The 17,919-nt window shown below is 37.7% G+C and overlaps 1 pseudogene; it reads left to right on the top strand.

The window, feature by feature from the left end:
- The first annotated feature begins 3,173 nt into the window (after nt 1–3,173).
- Nucleotides 3,174–4,867, top strand: LOC102924130 (60 kDa heat shock protein, mitochondrial pseudogene; annotated as a pseudogene).
- The last annotated feature ends 13,052 nt before the right edge of the window (nt 4,868–17,919 follow it).

Genomic DNA, 17,919 nt, shown 5'->3' on the forward strand with positions numbered 1-17,919 from the left:
AGGAAAACATGCCATATTTGTATTTATGTGTGTGTGATACAGCAATCAGTATGATTTTTTTCTGTTTCCATCCACTTACCTGCAAATTTCATTTTTAATGGCCAATTTTCCATTGTGTAAATATACCACATATTCTTTATCTATTCATCTACTGAGGGACATCTAGTTTTTTTTTTCTAGCTACTGTCAATAGAGCATGTTTGAACATGTTTACATAAGTGTCATTGTGGTAGGATGGACCTGAAGTATCCTTTGGGTATATGCCCAAGAGTGGTATAGCTAGATGTTGAGGTTAATTGATTTCCATATTCCTGAATAACTTCCATACTGATTTCCATATTGATTGTACACGTTTTCACTTTGACCAGCAATAAATGAGTGGCTTCTTTACTCTACATCCTTACCAGTATGAGCTGTCACTTGTTTTTATTGATTTAAGCCATTCTTATAGTCCATTTCTACCTTGTGCTAGAAGTGCTAGCTAGAGCAATAAGGCAAGAAAAGGAAATTACAGGCATACAAACAAGAAAGAGATCATCATACTATCTTCATTTGCAGATGATAATATACTATACAGTAGAAATGCAGAAAATCTGCCAGAAAACCTCTAGAAACAACAAACAAATACAGCCACGAGGCAGGATATAGAATCAACATGCATAAATCAATAGGTTTGTTCTTTGCTGTATACCAACAACAAAACAAGAGAGGGAGAGGTCATGGACACACTACTATTCAGGACAATAGCCTTATATGAAATAAAATATCTAGAAATACGCCTATCCAAGGAATTAAAGGATTTCTACAATGAAAACTTTAATTTTTTTCAAGGCAGAGATTGAGAAAGACACCACAAAGAGGAAAAACAACACATGTTCATGGATTGGCAGAATAAATATTGTGAAAATGGCCATTTTACCAAAAGTTACTTAGAGATTCTGTGCAATCCCAATGAGGATCCCCATCTCATTATTCACTGAAATAGAAAATAACTATCCTAAATTTCATATGAAACCACCAAATATCTCAGATTGACAAAACAGTTCTAAGCAAAAAGAACAATTTTGGAGGGATTATCATTCTGGATCTTAAGATATTCTACAGGGACATACAGTAGTAAAAATGCTACTTCACAGAAACAGACATGTAGATCAATGGAACAAAACGGAAACACCAAACATGAGCACGTGTGATGTGAGCCATTTCATATTTAACAAAGATGCCAAAAGCATATGTTGAAAAAGAATCTTTGACAAACAGAGGTAGGAAAAGGTGTGGTGATAATCTAATTGTACTGAATTATTATTTTGATTGTATGTTAATAAATAAAGTTGTCTGGGAGTCAGAGCTATTAGAGCCATAGCAAGAGTGTGGCGGTGGTGGCACACGCCTTTAATCCCATAGATATCTGTGTGTTCAGGGTCAGAGCTATTAGAGCCATAGCAAGAGTGTGGCGGTGGTGGCACACGCCTTTAATCCCATAAGATCTCTGTGTGTTCAGGGATACAGCCAGCATTGGAGACATATGCCTTTAAGACCTAGGGGGCTGTACATTCAGACAGTGACGAGGCAGTCATGTGTTTGGGTTTACAACCAATGAGAAGGCAGAACAACATACTTTAAAAAAAACAAACCGACAGGAAGTAGGTCTCTTTTCGCGAAGCTGGGACAGCAGGAGGAAGGGTGAGATTGTAGCTCTGAGCTCTGACTTCTCGGCTTTCTCTTTTACATTGTTTCTGTGTTTCTTATTTAATAAGACGGTTGGTTACATCTACAAAAAGGGGATATCTAACCACAGAACAATTAAATTAGTCCTATCATTATCAAAGTGCAAAAAAACCAAACAAACAAAAACAAAACCTAACTGCAAATGAACCAGGTGTAAATATGAAACATGAAATACTGAAACTGCTAGAAGAGGACATAGGCAATATGTAGGTGTGATATAGGTATAGGAATGTACTTTCTGAACAAGACCTTATTTGCCTGAGAATTGAGGCCAATGATTAACAAGTGAAGCTTTATACAAATAAAATATTCTACACAGCTAAAGAAACAACGAACTAGGTGAAGAGAAAGCCCACAGAGTCAGAGAGAATATTTGCTAGCTGTATATCTGTCAGAAGATTAATATCATATCCTGAATATATAAAGAACTTAAAAACAAATAATCAAAAACTAAATGACCCATTCATTAAAACGGGCCCATCACTTAAACAAAAAGTTTTCAAGTGAAGGAAAAAAGATGGTTAATAATATCTACAAAACATTTCATTTTTCTTAGCAATTTGGGAAATGGAAATCAAATGGTACTGAATTTTCATCGTAATGCAGATATAATGGGTAGGGTCAATTCAACAACCAACACTAAAAGTTGGAGGGTATATGAGGAAAAGGGAACCTTCATTCACCAGTGGTAAAATTGCAAAGTGATCCAGCCAATCTGGAATCAGTGTGAAATTTGTCTAAAAATCTAAAAATTAATCTATCATACTACCCAGGTATACTACTCCTTGGTATATGCCCAAAGGACTCAACATCCTACTCCACACAAACATGCTCAGTCATTTTAATTGCAGTTCTAATGACCGCAATATATAGGAAATAGAAACAACCTAAGTGTCCTTCAACTGACAAATGTATAATGAGAATGTGATACATGTACATTATGAAATACTATTCATCTGAAAAATATTGAAATCATAAACTTTGCAGTTAAATAAATTGAACTGAAAAAAGATCATATTGAGTAAGGGAATGCAGACCTAGAGAGACAAATGCTGTGTGTGTGTGTGTGTGTGTGTGTGTGAGAGAGAGAGAGAGAGAGAGAGAGAGAGAGAGAGAGAGAGAGAGATATCTTAGGCTATCTCTAATTTTTCAGTTGTAATTACATATTCTCAAGTAACTGTTGAAACAAAGAAAGTAAAAAAAGGATCATTGTAAGGATAGGACATGGGGGAGGTATAGAAAGGATTCATGGGGTACATTTGATTTGATGGGCCAAAATAGAAAATGGGATGGTAGCTCTGACTATGGTCAGAGAGATCAATACAGGAGGCAACAAGATAGTAAAATAATAGTAAACAGGTCTGAAAAGTTATAAGAAGTGATATGCCCTCACTCACTACTGACAGCTTGCCTTGCTGTGTGTGCTCCCCTGGTACCTCAGAGAAATGCTTGGACTACCCATAATCCTTCACCAGATGAGACCAGTATCCAGGGCACTGGCTCTTTATCTCAACCTGAACTATGCCAAAAATGTAAAATGAGGTGGGGCTGCTAAAGCCTTAATGCTTCAAGGTATAAACTTTTTAGCCAATGCTGAAACTGTTACAGTGGAGCCAAAGGGAAGAATAGTGATTGCTGAAGAGAGCTGGGGAAGTCCCAAAGTAACTAATGATGGAGGGGAGGGGACATTGTTGCAAAGGCAGTTGATTTAAAGGATAAATACAAAAACACAGGAGCTAAACTTGTTCAAGATGTTGCCAATAACACAAATGAGGGGGCTGGGAATGGCACTACCACTGCTACTGCTCTGGCCTGTTCTATTGCCAAGCATGGTTTTGAGTAGATCAGCAAAGGGGCTAATCCAGTAGAAATCCAGAAAGGTGAGATGGCTGTTGGTGCTGTAGTTGCTGAATTAAAAAATAATAATCTAAGCCTGTAACAACCCCTCAAGTAATTGCCCAGGTTGCTACAGTTACTGCAAATGGGGACAAAGACATTGAAACACTATTTCTCATGCAATGAAAAAGGTTGGAAGAAAGGGTATCATCACAGTCAAGCATGGAGAAACCCTGCATGTTGGATGAGAAATTATTGAAGGCATGAAGTTCGATAGAGGATATATTTCCCCATATTTTACTAGCACATCAAAAGGTCAAAAATATGAATTCCAAGATGCCTATGTTCTGTTTAGTGAAAAGCAAATTTCTAGTGTCCAGTCTACTGTACCTGCGCTTGAAATGCCAATCCTCATCAGAATCCCTTGGCCATAATTACTGACGGTGTTGACAAAGAGGCTCTAGGCACACTGGTTTTGAAGAGACTAAAAGGTGGTCTTCAGGCAGTAGCTGTCAAAGCTCCAGTGTTGGGAACAATAGAATAAACCAGCTTGGAGACACGGCTATTGCTACCAGTGGTGCCGCATTTAAAGAAGAAGGGTTGATTCTCAATCTTGAAGATGTTCAAGATCGTGAGTTAAGAAAAGCTAGAGAGATTATTGTCACCCAAGATGACACCATGCTTGAAAGAAAAAGGTGGCAAAGCTCAAATGAAAAGTGTATTCAAGAAATCACTCAGCTGTTAAATATCACACTAGTGAATATGAAAAGGAAAAGATGAGCAGATGACTAGCTAATCTTGCAGATGAACTAAATGTGTTGAAGGTTGGAGGGAAGAGTGATGTTGAAGTGAATGAGAAGAATGACAGTGTTAAGGATGCTCTCAATCCTACAAGAAACAACTACTGAAGAGCACATTGTTATAGGAGGGGGCTGTGATCTGCTTTGGTACAGATGAAGCCTAGCCTTGTACTCATTAAAAACCACTCATGAAGATCAGAAAATAGGTATAGCAATTATTAAAAGAACACTCACAATTCCTGCAATGACTATTGCTAAGAAAGAGGTGTTGAATCATCTTTGATAGTGAAGAAAATTCTGCACGGTTCTTCAGAAGTTGGTTATGATGCTATGCTCAGACATTTTGGGAACATGGTGGAAACTGCTTACTGGGTGCTGCTGGGGTGGCCTCCTTGCTAACTACAGAAGAAACTTTAGTGACAGAATTTTCTAAAGAAGAGAAGGACCCTGGAATGGATGCAATGTGTGGAATAGAAGGAGTTATTGGAGCTAGCATGTTCTAACGCCTAGGATAGTGCTTTGCCTTTATCAGCGAACTGTGACAGGAAGCTCAAGGCAGGTTCCTCACTGACAACTTCAGAACAGGCAATTCAAAAAAAAATTACCAAGGAGAAGGACTGCAGACTGATCACTATAACTTCCAGTTACTGGTTTCTTTTGACATATATAATGGTTTACTGTCATCATTGTCCATGCCTAGAGATAATCAATTTTGTATTTTTGAATTACAAAAAGACATTTGTACATTCCTGATACTGGGTGCAAGAGCCATATCCTAGTGTCCTGCTTTCAACTCAAATCAATGAGGCATTTCTACTGTTCTATTATAGGCAGGGTTGTAGTGCTTGTGTTGCCAGATGAGAAGTTCAGAAGCAGTGTTTCTGTGGAGAGTGAGAATAATTATTTACAAGTAGAGAGGTATTAAATTGTATGACAGGGTTTGTATAATAAAATTTTATTTAAAGTTCAATAAAGTATACTATTAGCTGTATACTTGAAAACCCTACAATCCATGCAAGTCTGGGTATAAATACACATATATAGTTTAAATGAAATTTTCTCATCTGGGCTGACAATGTTCCTTCCAATAGTCAAAGAGGTTGTAACAAACTCCCAACATGGGGCACAAAAAGCTCTCTCTTATGGTGTTGGTCAGGCTTGTCCAAGAGACTCACAAAATATTAAAAACTAATGCTTTTTCCCTTAGTTTCCCCACAGTGGTAGTAGTTAATTCATTATTACTGAAGACACCATACCCTTAAGACTTGGAGCACAAAGTCCCTGTGATGGAAATGACTTAAGAGCCTCCTCCCTGGGTAACAAAAATTAATTAAAAAAATAAGTTATAAATTTGAAAGAGAGCATGAATGTGTATATGGGAGTCTTTGGAGAGAGGAAAGATAATGAGACTATGATGTAATTATATTATATATAATTTTCCTGTTACAAGAAGATGTCATGCAAGCTCCTGAAAGAGAAGAACCAAAAGTACTACACAGCTATGAATCTTATGAGCCACAACAATAATCAATATGGCGTGATAACCCTAAAGGTTCAATAGAGGCACATATACCTCGGCAGTAACCAACAGCTCTTCAATTAGTTGTAAGAGCCACTCAATAAGAGCAAAATCATGCCTTGTACTAGAAACTTAGAACCCTAGCCAACTATTTAGGACTAGTGAATTCACAGGTCTTGGAGAACTTATAACCACCATTTTACCAGAACAACAAAATTCCTGACTACATTCTAAATATTGGTCTTTATACCCACAGATAAGTGTAATCCTCACCCTTTATTAAGTAAATTTTCTATTTCTAGCAGAGGATTACCTTTACAGAAAACCACAACAATCCAAAATGTGAAGTTGTGAAGCCCAGTTCCAATGAATGCATCTAAATATAACTGCTGTACCTAAGGCTCAGAGGTCATTGTGGAAAGGGGGCCAAGGAACATTGTAAGAGCCAAGGAAGCAAGGAGTTTGCTAAGAGATTGTGTCTCCTAGATGTGCCAGAAGCTATACTCAGAAAGTCCCACCAATATGACTACATAAACACTAGCTAAACCAGGAATGTAGAAATAGATATGCTATTTGGACAGGGGAAAACCCAAAGAGGCCTCAGCCCTACACTAAAAGCTACAGGCAACTGAGGAATGGTGAGAGCAGAAGATATGGTATTCCCCAGGGAGAGCACACCAATCGGTTATCCGACACCTGATCATCAGCTCAGAAAACATACATACAAGTAACTTCACACAGACTGTGTAGGTTGTATTTATGTAATTAGGAATTTATGTGTTTATGTATAAATATACACATATACATCTCTGTAACAAAAATTAATCAAAATGAGGCTATAATTTTTCAATGAAGCAAGAAAGTATACATGTGGCGCTTTGGAGAGAGGAAAGTAAATAGGGATATGATGTTACTATATCATTATCTCAAATTTTTATTTTAAAAAAGTAAAAATTCTGTGCCTCTCAGAAGGCTCACAGCTTTCTTGAGTTAAGTTGGCATGTGATGATTCTGAATTAGAAGTAAGATAAATGTAAATTGATGTAGTAACCTGTTAGTCTACTCTTAAGTTATCTGGTAGGTATCAAGGTATAAGGAAAGATTGTGGTGTTGAACCCTGAATTCATGGATTTAGCATCTGGCCGAGCTGTAGGCAATGGGGACAGTAACTTGATATGAGGAAACCCTGTCTGACATTTGGCAGGCTTTCTTGATACTTGCTCTGGATCATTATGAGCAGGTGCAAAGCAAACAGTATCTAACTTCATCTTAAATTCCTAACACCAGCTTCCATACAGTTGTGAAGCCCTCAGATGCTCTCACTATACACCCCCAGTCAGGGTCCCATGGCCTAGCACAGTCAGCTGTCTGAAGCTAAGATTTTGGTACTAACAGGCTGGGTAAAGGAGCAATAACTGGAGTTTTTAACCTTTTCCCAATATGGATCTCTTGGTAAATCTTGAGATGGTTAGGGAAATTTTCTGAGAAGAATATTCATAAATGGCGCTAAGTACATAAAATAAAGTGCATGAAACAGTTTTCTTTTCTAATATACTTGTCCAAATGCTTCTGGAAAATCATTAGCAGAATTTATCAGAATGCTGACAGATTTCCATACATCTTCAATAGTTGTAATATTATAAGAGAATGCCAGTATTGCCCATGCTACTGACAAAGCCCCAGGTCATGTGAAGGAGGGTGTTACTTGCATTATCTATATGCATAATTGAAAGATTATTAAGTTTTCAGTGATACCAGTGAAACTGCAAAGTGACATTTTTGCGTGCGTGTTTTTTAATAGTCTGAATCCTACCTGGAGACTTCTAAAAGCCCTGAGGCCTCTGACAGTTGCTTTATAAGGCATTTCACATTCATTATTGCTGGTACTTCTTACTACATGTGGGGTGGGCTTATGAAATAGTCCTTTAACAGATGAAGATGTGAATTTTAGATGTAAAGGTGAATAGCTAAAGTTAATTTCATGGTGTTTTAACTAAGTCTTTTCTTATCCTAGTCTGCGTTTCACTGGTCCACAGAACCTGACTCGACTTTCACAATTATTCTCCACTTACATTGGTCCATGTGATGTACACATACTTCTATACATAAAAACCTCAGTTAGTGAAGTAATGAACGCCTATGGTTTTACTTATAAGGCATTCTGCAGAGTTCTGTGAACAAAATGCCATTTGAACTCAAGTAAAAGAAATACTTGAGAGAAGAGGGCTTCCTGGAGAGATCAGGTGAATCTTCTAGACATGGGATGTACCAGCTTCTTAGTACTCAGAGAAGTAACACAGAACATTTGAAACCAAAGGCAGAGCCCAGTCAGCAGTGCTCAGATCTGCAATAAGTGAATCAGAAATATCACAGTGCTCTTGAAATATTAGTAAGGCTGTCTTCTCTCATAATCCCTGAAGATGACATGGTAATTCCAGGTGGTGTATGAAAATTGTTCTAAAGTGCACTTGGGCATTACAGAATGCATGAATGAAGGGAGAGCCCATTTTCAAATTCTCAGTCATTTACCAATTGTATTACCTCGGCAAATTGTTTAGTTCATGCTATTCTATAATTTTCCAGGCAGAAAAAAAGCAAACGAACATTTGATATGATTTCAATGTGTGGAGTGAAATGTCTATGTCTTTATCTTTAAACTAAAACTAAGTGAATACCTAATTGAATTGTTATAGACTCACATAGTTACAAGGCCCTGGGGCTGTTTTCAATATACAAAAAGAGCAGTATATGCTTTACCTGTTAGTATAGAATTAAATTGAGGGTGTGATCTTGAACTTGAGCTAATTCTCTGGACCTAAGTTATCTCAATTGCAAAGCAATACGGAAAATTTCTATTTTGTTCCAACTCTACATTAAGATAAGCAACACTATCAATTATATTTGAATGCGTGTTCCTACAAAAATCCACATTGTTTGGCATCGTATAGTATCTACAAAATTACTAGGGCATTTACACACATATTATTAGTTTTTCTTTTTTTTATTGTTTTCTATTATAACTCATTATGACTGATTATTGTGGCCTTGGAATTTATAAAGACGTCTGAAGATAGTTGCTCTTGTTTCAAGCAATCACAATGATTTCAAGGCTTGCTGTTTACTGGAAATACTTAACTGATGGATACCATATTTATGATGGTTTTCTCTCAAAAGTTTTTCCATGTAATCTTAATTTCTTCTGTCTGTGAACTCGAGCATCTGGCAATACCAAACTTATGTTAAGGTAACAACATCCCATGAGTTCCAAACAACTTTGATCATTAAATATAATACATACCCATACTGATATATGTATCTATATGATTTGGTGTTCATATCGTGTGTGTGTGTGTGTGTGTGTGTGTGTGTATGTGTGTGTGTGTGTTATGTGTATATATATGTATATGTGTGTGTATATTATATCTGGAACACCACAACAAAATATTTGAGACAACTAACTTTTTAAAGACTCGAGTTTTACTTATTTTACAAATTTGGAGATTGAAAGTGCATATCTACTGTAAACTAGACAAGGACATTACTGTGCTCCCTGACAACAGGTGCCAGATACAACAGGTTGATTGTAGTGGTGCATGTGGGGAGTAAGCACTTGTATCACCAAGTAGAAGACAAAAGTGAATACAGTTTAATGCATGCTTTTATACCAGTCCTATACCAAGACCAATCCTATACTAAACTAACACTTTTAAAAATGCCCCCAATGGTACACTGCACGTTTACTATCAAATCTTGTTTATATTATGTTCTTTTTGACTGAAATTTAAAGTTTGATCCTTTTGATCCCAAGCCACTATAGCTATTAGTTTTCATAAAGCAGATGTGAACATTGTAACCTATGTACCAAATAGATACTTCAGTCTGGTTGACTCACATCTGTTTAACAAAAAGCTTTCTCTAAGTTCCATCTTGCTGTGGAGCAAAAATCACCCTCTGGATGCTCTACCTTATTCTGTCATATTTATTGATATGATTTATGTATCTCAAAAATGTTGATTCCTCGATTCCTCCAACACTCCATCCAGGCCTAGTAATACTTCCCAAGTGTCATCTTCAATGAGTAGATGCCATCTTTCCTTCCCTCATGCTACCCTATCTCTTTCCTCTGTATCCATAAAGAACTACTTTGTTGTTTGGATTTCTTTTTAGTGTTGCTTTTTTTTTTTTTTTTGAGTTACTTCAGGATCAAGACTACCTGCTAAACTCTGGTTACCATAGACTGCTTCATCTATTAATCTCAGTGGCACTAAAATCACTTTGAAGTAGCCATGACTTACTCATCTATTCAATTCTAGGTCTCTACAATGCTGACTCACAGTAGATACTAAGTATATGACTTTTGAAAAATAACTGGCTGAATGGACTGTGTGTTAGTAACCTTTGTGCTCATTTCAGTAACTGATGGGGCTTTGAAATGCCACTGTGGTGCAGAATAATTGATACTTTCAGATAAGTTGCTACATAGTGACTCACAGGGCAGTTCAGCTGTTTGCTGGCTCACTCTTAGGAAAATGGGGACCTTTAGTTCTTCCTGGATGTGAGGAAGTATTTATTTGTTTGTCATTTTGTTTAGTGTTTCTTTTGTAAACACACAGATTGTCTCCTATAATATAAACAGTAAGTTGAACCTTGTTAAATTATGTCCTGGGAGCAATATCAAAGGGTCATCAATTACCACCATTAGGAAAATGTGTGTCTCTTTGATGCCTCCAGCAGGGAATCGATCTCCTTGTTTCTCAGCAGGGTTTTATTTGCACTTGAACGCTGCTTCTTCATGCTTCATAAAGTCCTAGGGTTCTGTTTATTCACAATCCACAAAAACATTCTTTAAAGTCTCAAAAAGGTGAATCAGCAAGTGAGAACATTCTGGACATATTTGCCAGCAATAGAAGGACACAGGTTGGAAGAGTTGCAAGATTCCTCCTCTGTACTTGAACGTCCCAAGCATACTCTTGTTTTGTCCTTGGCTCATTTTCTCCAGGGCTAGACAACTATTGCTAAATACTGCTTTTTCATTTCCAGACAGCTTTGTACAGGGAAATTTCTTCTATGTTATAAATTTGTTTATCTCCTCTATTCTTATAATCTTTCCATATATGTATATATATATAATATTAGTTCACACATGGGGGAATTTTGCTCTCCTCCTCTTCTTCTTCTTTGGTTTTACAACACAGGGTTTCTGTGCGTAGTTTCGGTGCCTTTCCTGGATCTTGCTCTGTAGATCAGGCTGGCCTTGAACTCACAGATATCTGCGTGGTTCTGTCTCTCAAGTGCTGGGATTAAAGGAGCCACCACCACCCAGCCTGCTCTCTTCCTTTTAAATAGCATGACTCAAATGCCCTCAAATGTGTACCTGTACTGTTCACTTTACAGTCTTCTAGCTGTAAGTAATGGTTTGACATTTTTCCCCAAAGGGCTTGTGATATTAATCCCATCTGCTACTTATATCGTGTTCAAAAGTCACACAAGATATATATGTTTCAGGTTACTACTTACTGCAGATGAGAAATAAATACAAGGAGATGTGGAGGGTTGTTTTTTTTGCATAAATTTTTCCTATGGCACACTAGTGTTTTCAAAACAGGATACACTTTTCATAGACATATATTGACTTTAATTTGTAAACCCATTAGTGTGATCTGTGAGAACAGAGATGGACGTAAGTGTGAGATAGTTATAACAAATAATTATTAGTACATAATAATTAATTGTATGTGGAGTATGAAAACACAGGATTTGTCAATCAAATAGTCAACTCTGAAAACATACAAACAAGTAGCAGTATACAGGTTGTGTAGTTTATATTTACATTTATGCATAAAATAACAATCAGTGAAGAAAGAGGCCATGAATTTGAAAGAGAGTAACGGAAGGTATATGGAAGGGTTTGTAGGGAGAAAGGAGAAGGTAGAGGTGTTGTAATTACATTATAATTTCAAAAATTAAAAGGAAAACAAAATCATTTTCTGATTTTGTGCCAGGCATTTGGATGGAGGCACCATCTATTGAATTGTGGGAAAAAAATGTTAATGGGAGGTTATGGTGATATTGTGTTCTCCAAAATATTATTTGACACTAATAAACTTATCTGGGGTCAGAGAACAGAACAGCCACTAGATACAGAGGCTAGAAAATGGTGGCACTCACACCTTTAATCCTAGCCTTTTGAAGGCATGGATCTCTGTGAGTTCAAGGCCACACTGAAAATTGTTGCTTGAGTTTTTCTGCCTTGCCCACAGTCAGGACAAATCTTTGTCGCCCGCCAGTCCCACAGCCGCTCAGACCAAACCAAGTAAACACAGAGACTTATATTGCTTACAAACTGTATGGCCGTGGCAGGCTTCTTGCTAACTGTGCTTATAGCTTAAATTAGTCCATTTCCATAAATCTATACCTTGCCACGCTGGCTGGTGGCTTACCGGCATCTTCACATGCTGCTGGTCATGGCGGCATCTGGCAGTCAGTCCTTCTGCCTTCCTGTCCTTTTATTTCTCCTCTCTGTTAGTCCCGCCTATCCTTCCTGCCTAGCCACAGCCGATCAGGTTTTATTTATTGATCAATCAGAACAACTTGACATACAGACCATCCCCCAGCACAGCCAAGTGCAGACCATCTCAGACACCTGCACTCAGGCCCATGGTCCTAATCATCCTCTATGCGGACCTGCTGGGTAACGCCACAAAGAACCCAAGAAGGGCTCCCACAGGACATACAGAACATCCCACAGCAGAAAATAGGCATGTTGATTCATGCCTTTAATCCCAGGGAGTGATGGCAGAAAGCAGAAAGATATATAAGGTGTGAAAACCAGGAACTAGAAGCTTTTAGCTGGTTAAGCTTTCAGGCTTTGGAGCAGCAGTTCAGCTGAGATTCATTCTGGATGAGGACTCAGAGGTTTCCAGTCTGAGGAAACAGGATCAGCTGAGGAACTGGCAAGGTGAGGTAGCTGTGGCTTGTTCTGCTTCTCTGATCTTCCAATGCTCACCCCAATAACTGGCCTCAGTTTTTTTTTTTTTTAATTAATAAGACTCTTTAAGATTCATGTAAGAGGAGGTAGTGAGGAAAATCTTGAAAAATGGCATAGAAGTAGAATATTCAGTTGGTAGTATACAGCATCGGAAACAGTCTTATCTATGTAGTATGAGTTCATTCATGATGGTAGCAATTGATTGAAGTTGTTGCCATTGATAAAAAATCTGTAATAAATATGGATGGTGAGATAAAAGAAGCCTTGGTATAAATTCTAAGAAAAAATAATTAGGGTTTCTAAGCAAAGGAAGATTATCTCAAAAAGCAATCAATTAGATAGTTTCTATTCTGCTAACATCATTTTTTAGAATGAAGAGCTCCACACAAGATAAGACATTTAGATCCATCAATATTCATCTGATATGCTCTGGGTTTCACATTATCTTTTCAAGTTTTTCTGCTTGCCAAAGCCATATCTATTCAAAAAGAGTCTTCTCAAGTTGTAAAATCAATACTACTTCCTAAAGTCATTATATATGACAGCATCTCTGATGAGGTTGCCCTGAACATTCTGGAACTGGATTATATAGTTTTGTACCTAGAGCTTCTCTTTCTTACCTGATTTTGTCTTAGGGATTAAAAATATTTTATAATGTTTTATGCAATACTATGACTCAAGTATCCCCTTGTTTTATGCACAGGAGAGTTCATAGGTAGAGATGAAGCAGGGGGGGGGCAATTATCCGTTGATTAACCTGTTTATTCACCAACATGGATATGCAGATGTACACACATACACAGGATGAAGGAATGGAGGGAGGGAGGGAGACAGAGAGAAAAAGAGATGGGGCTATGCTGTGGATATCGCTCTATATAAATAAAACACTGATTGGCCAGTGACCAGGCAGGAAGTAGAGGTGGGACAAGGAGAGGAGAATTGGGGAAACAGGAAGAAGGAGGTGGAGACACTGCCAGCCACCGCCAAGACAAGCAACATGTAAAGATGCCGGTAAGCCACGAGCCATGTGGCAAGGTATAGATTTATAGAAATGGGTTAATTTAAGATATAGAAACAGTTAGCAAGAAGCCTGCCATGGCCATACAGTTTATAACTAATATAAGCATCTGATTGATTATTTTATACATGGGTTGTGGGACTGCGGGGCTTGTTGGGACCTGAAGAGAAGCTCTCCAGCAACAGGGCTGCACAAATTAGCAAAGAAAATACAATTCCAACTTTGTTTGTTATTTTATAAGGACTAAATTAAGCAATCATAAAACCAATATATCTTCTCTGAACCCGTATGATGCAAATTGTCAGGCTAATAATTTATTGATTTGTGGATTAAAGGTGTTCAAATGTTTGTGTGATGATACCAGCTTCTTTAGCATCTAAAATATGTCAGAGATGTTAAAAAATTACTCAGCTCTTTCAGCATTAGGGGTTGCTTCGTGGGTGGCAATGAAATGTTCAGTTTCTAATGAGATTGCCTGCCTGTAATCATTCAGTAGAACAAGCCCCAGACTTAGGGCTGTCACTGTATCTCTTGGTGTGGAAAGAATGTATTTCAGTGATCCAGACTCCAAGTTTAATTTTTACCTTAATAACATGTAAAGAATATACATTCAGAAGACTTAACGTATCTCATGTCATCAGTATTTATTATCTATCTATCCATCTGTCTATCTATATCTATCCTCTATCTATCTATCTATCTATCTATCTATCTATCTATCTATCTATCTATCTATCTATCTATCTACCATCTTTCTCTGTAGCTCAGGCTGGCTTCAGACTCATAGAAATCCCCAGCCTCTGAAGTGTTGGGGTTACAGCTTTGAGTCAATAGTACAGAGCTTGAAGGAGTCATGCTTTCCATATCACCCTGTATACTACATGGTTAGAACAAAATGCCAGGAGTGGTTCTTGGCAGTCCTTCCTTAGTTGCCTTTATTGGGCTTTATTTTCCAACTAGGTTACAATGCCTGGTAGAAATGCCAGGCAGTCAAAGAGCTGGCACTTTTAGATTGACTTCAAATCTTCAAAATAAAATAGTCTCTTAGTGGCTCTTGTAATTTTAAAGGGACTTTGTCACCAAGTAACAAAACAATACTAACTTTGATAAAAAGTATTATTCTCCTTATCTTTTCCTGTATTTGTATGCATCAGAGGGACAAACACTTTTGTAAACTCTGATTGTAAACTCACTTTTGTAAACTCACTTTGTAATCCATCTCTGATCATATCTCCTGGCCATTTTCTTCAAGTTGCCCTATAGATATGTTAAAATGAAAGGCCTTCTTAATGCTTTGTCATAGTCTTTGCTGGCCTATACCTAGACTTTTGTGTCTGCCTCCTTAGTAAGCAATCCTTGGAATTACTCAGTACTCAAGTCAGAAATATTGGTGTTCTCTTAACCTTTTCTGTTATATTTATTAGTTTTTCTAGTTCACACATTATTGGATGTTTTGTCTCACACACATCACTTAAATTCATTCTACAACCATAGTAAGAATACCCAGCACTCTCCATCAGTCTTGGCATCTCTTCATTAGAATACTGCAGGAGCTTCTGAGCTCATCTCTTGTGGCTATCGGGTATAAGGAGAGCTTTCCATTATTCTTGTAGACCCATAGCTAAAGTCAGGAGTCATTCTAAATTTCATAATCAAAGACCACGTGTAATTGAATGAATTCACAAGTTCTGACATTGTGAAAAATGCAGAAACATAACAATTCTACTCCAAGACATTGCTATTTTCTCTTTCTTAGCTGATAAAAAGTGAAGTTTGAAATGAATTGGAATAAAAGAGCACTGTGGTGTTTTATAAAATGTGGAGATATTCACAAGAGGCTATATCTTCCCTAAATCCAAAAAAGAGGATCCAAGAAAACTCAATCATGGGACTGACTCCAGGGTGATTACCTGCTTAGTATATGGTTTTACATATCGGACATGGGCATGTGTGGAGGGGATGGATGCAGAGCATAGGATTGGAATGATGCTATAAGCAAGAGTAAAAAGCACATGGTGAACTCCAATTATTAGGTTCCTCGGGGATAAATCATAGTTATAATAATTATTTTTCACATTGCTGTGACAAAATGTCTGGCCAGCAAGTTTGTGAGAGATTGTTTACTTGGGCCTATGATTTGAAGACATGGCAGGGAATTTGTGGTGGTAGAAGGCCTTCAGGGAGTTGTAATAATTACATGAAGCTATTTACTCACATTTCCATGGATGGAAAGCAGAGAGGGAGATTGGCTGAAATGAAGGCCAGACTATAGCCCTCAAGAAAGACCTGCCTCCAGTGGATCCTTACTTCCCCCAGCTGGATCCTACCTCCTAAGTGAGGAGTGTCCAGCTTTTTACCAGATAACTTAGGCCAGACTTTCCACTTATCAACTGTAAGGAAAGCTGACAAGTTAAAATCTGCATAATCTTGGTGATTATGGTCATCACAACGAAGCAAAGCAGTCCTCATAAAATAATCTTTATTATGCAGGGCCTCACGTGGAGACAATTCCAGCTTAATGTGTCTATAGTACACATGAAGAAAATGGCCAGAAGTGTTTGTCTAAAATTCTAGAATATTCAGAAATGGAGTCTGGTCTACAAAGGTATTTGTCCCTTTGAAGGAACATCAATTAAGATCAATTAAGTCCCAAGTTTAAGGAATAATCAAATTAACATAACTATGTAACAGGAAACTATGGATGCCTTTGACCTTTTTATTATGAATGTAAAAAAAGCAACATGGAGCTAGTGTAATATTTAACATTGGGTGAGAAATTAACACAGCAAATGCGGTTCCCCTAGTTCCTCTCAAATTGCTTATGAAAAACTTTGGTTCTGGTTTTGTTCTTAGCATGCTTCATTTTTTTTTCAATTTTATTTATTTTATTTTATAATTTAATTTAATTTTACATATCAGCCACAGATTCCCTTGTCCTCCCCCCCACCCTCTGCCTATTGTGCTTCATTCTTAAAGATGGCTGATAGCACATGTAGGTTTTGCCAAAAGGTGATGGCATGAGTAAGCTGTGACTATGACAAAGGAGATATTTATATCTTGGGAGAAAGAATGTAGTAAATAAACATGACCACATTTTCCGTTCAAGTTAAATGGAAATTTTCAGCAAAATGGAAATTTTCAGCACTGTGCACACCCACCTTAAAAATGGTCAGGTAAGATATTTATGGCAACTAAATATAGAATCAAAAATATACTAAAATATTATTTATTTTCCCATAAATATTTGTTGTTTGTAATTTTTGTTTATTGGAAATAGATTCCTATCTCTTATAATACAGTTTCCTCTCCCTCTACTCCTGCAAGCTCCCCCCACCTCTCCTCTTGGGCATATACCCAAAGGATGCTCATCACACCACAAGGATACTTGCTCAACTATATTCATAGCAGCTTTAATTGTAATAGCCAGAACCTGGAAACAACATAGTTGTCTCTCAACTGAGGAATGGATAAATACACAATGGAATGTTACTCAGATGTTAAAAACAATGACATCATGAAATCTGAAGACAAATGGATGGAACAACAACAAAAATCCTGAGTGAGATAACCCAGCCCAAGAAAGATAAACATGGTATGCATAAGTGGTTATTAGCTGTAAAATAAAGGATAACTATGGAACAATTGAAAGGATAACGGCGCTGGTGGCTGGTGCTGGTTACCTAGCAGAAAGGTTATGATTATGACAGACCCCAGTGGTAACTTTTAGAGCTTTATTAAGAGGTAAAGGAGAGAGAGAGAGAGAGAGAGAGAGAGAGAGAGAGAGAGAGAGAGAGAGAGAGAGAGAGAGAGAGAGAGAGAGAGAGAGAGGTTGGGGGGCTTATAAAAGCCAGGACACACCTGCACACACGGGCTCATGAGCAGAGATCATACCTTGACCTCCTAACCATGGGGCATGGATCATGCAGGACATAGGACCCGGAAATGACTAGGCGGAGATGACTAAGTGTCCCGCTGGGTATGCACGACCATGGGGCGTGGTTGGAATTCCTATCAACAATGCACAGCCCCA

Source organism: Peromyscus maniculatus, chromosome 1 (genome assembly GCF_049852395.1).
Source record: "Peromyscus maniculatus bairdii isolate BWxNUB_F1_BW_parent chromosome 1, HU_Pman_BW_mat_3.1, whole genome shotgun sequence".
NCBI classification, from domain to species: Eukaryota; Metazoa; Chordata; class Mammalia; order Rodentia; family Cricetidae; genus Peromyscus; species Peromyscus maniculatus.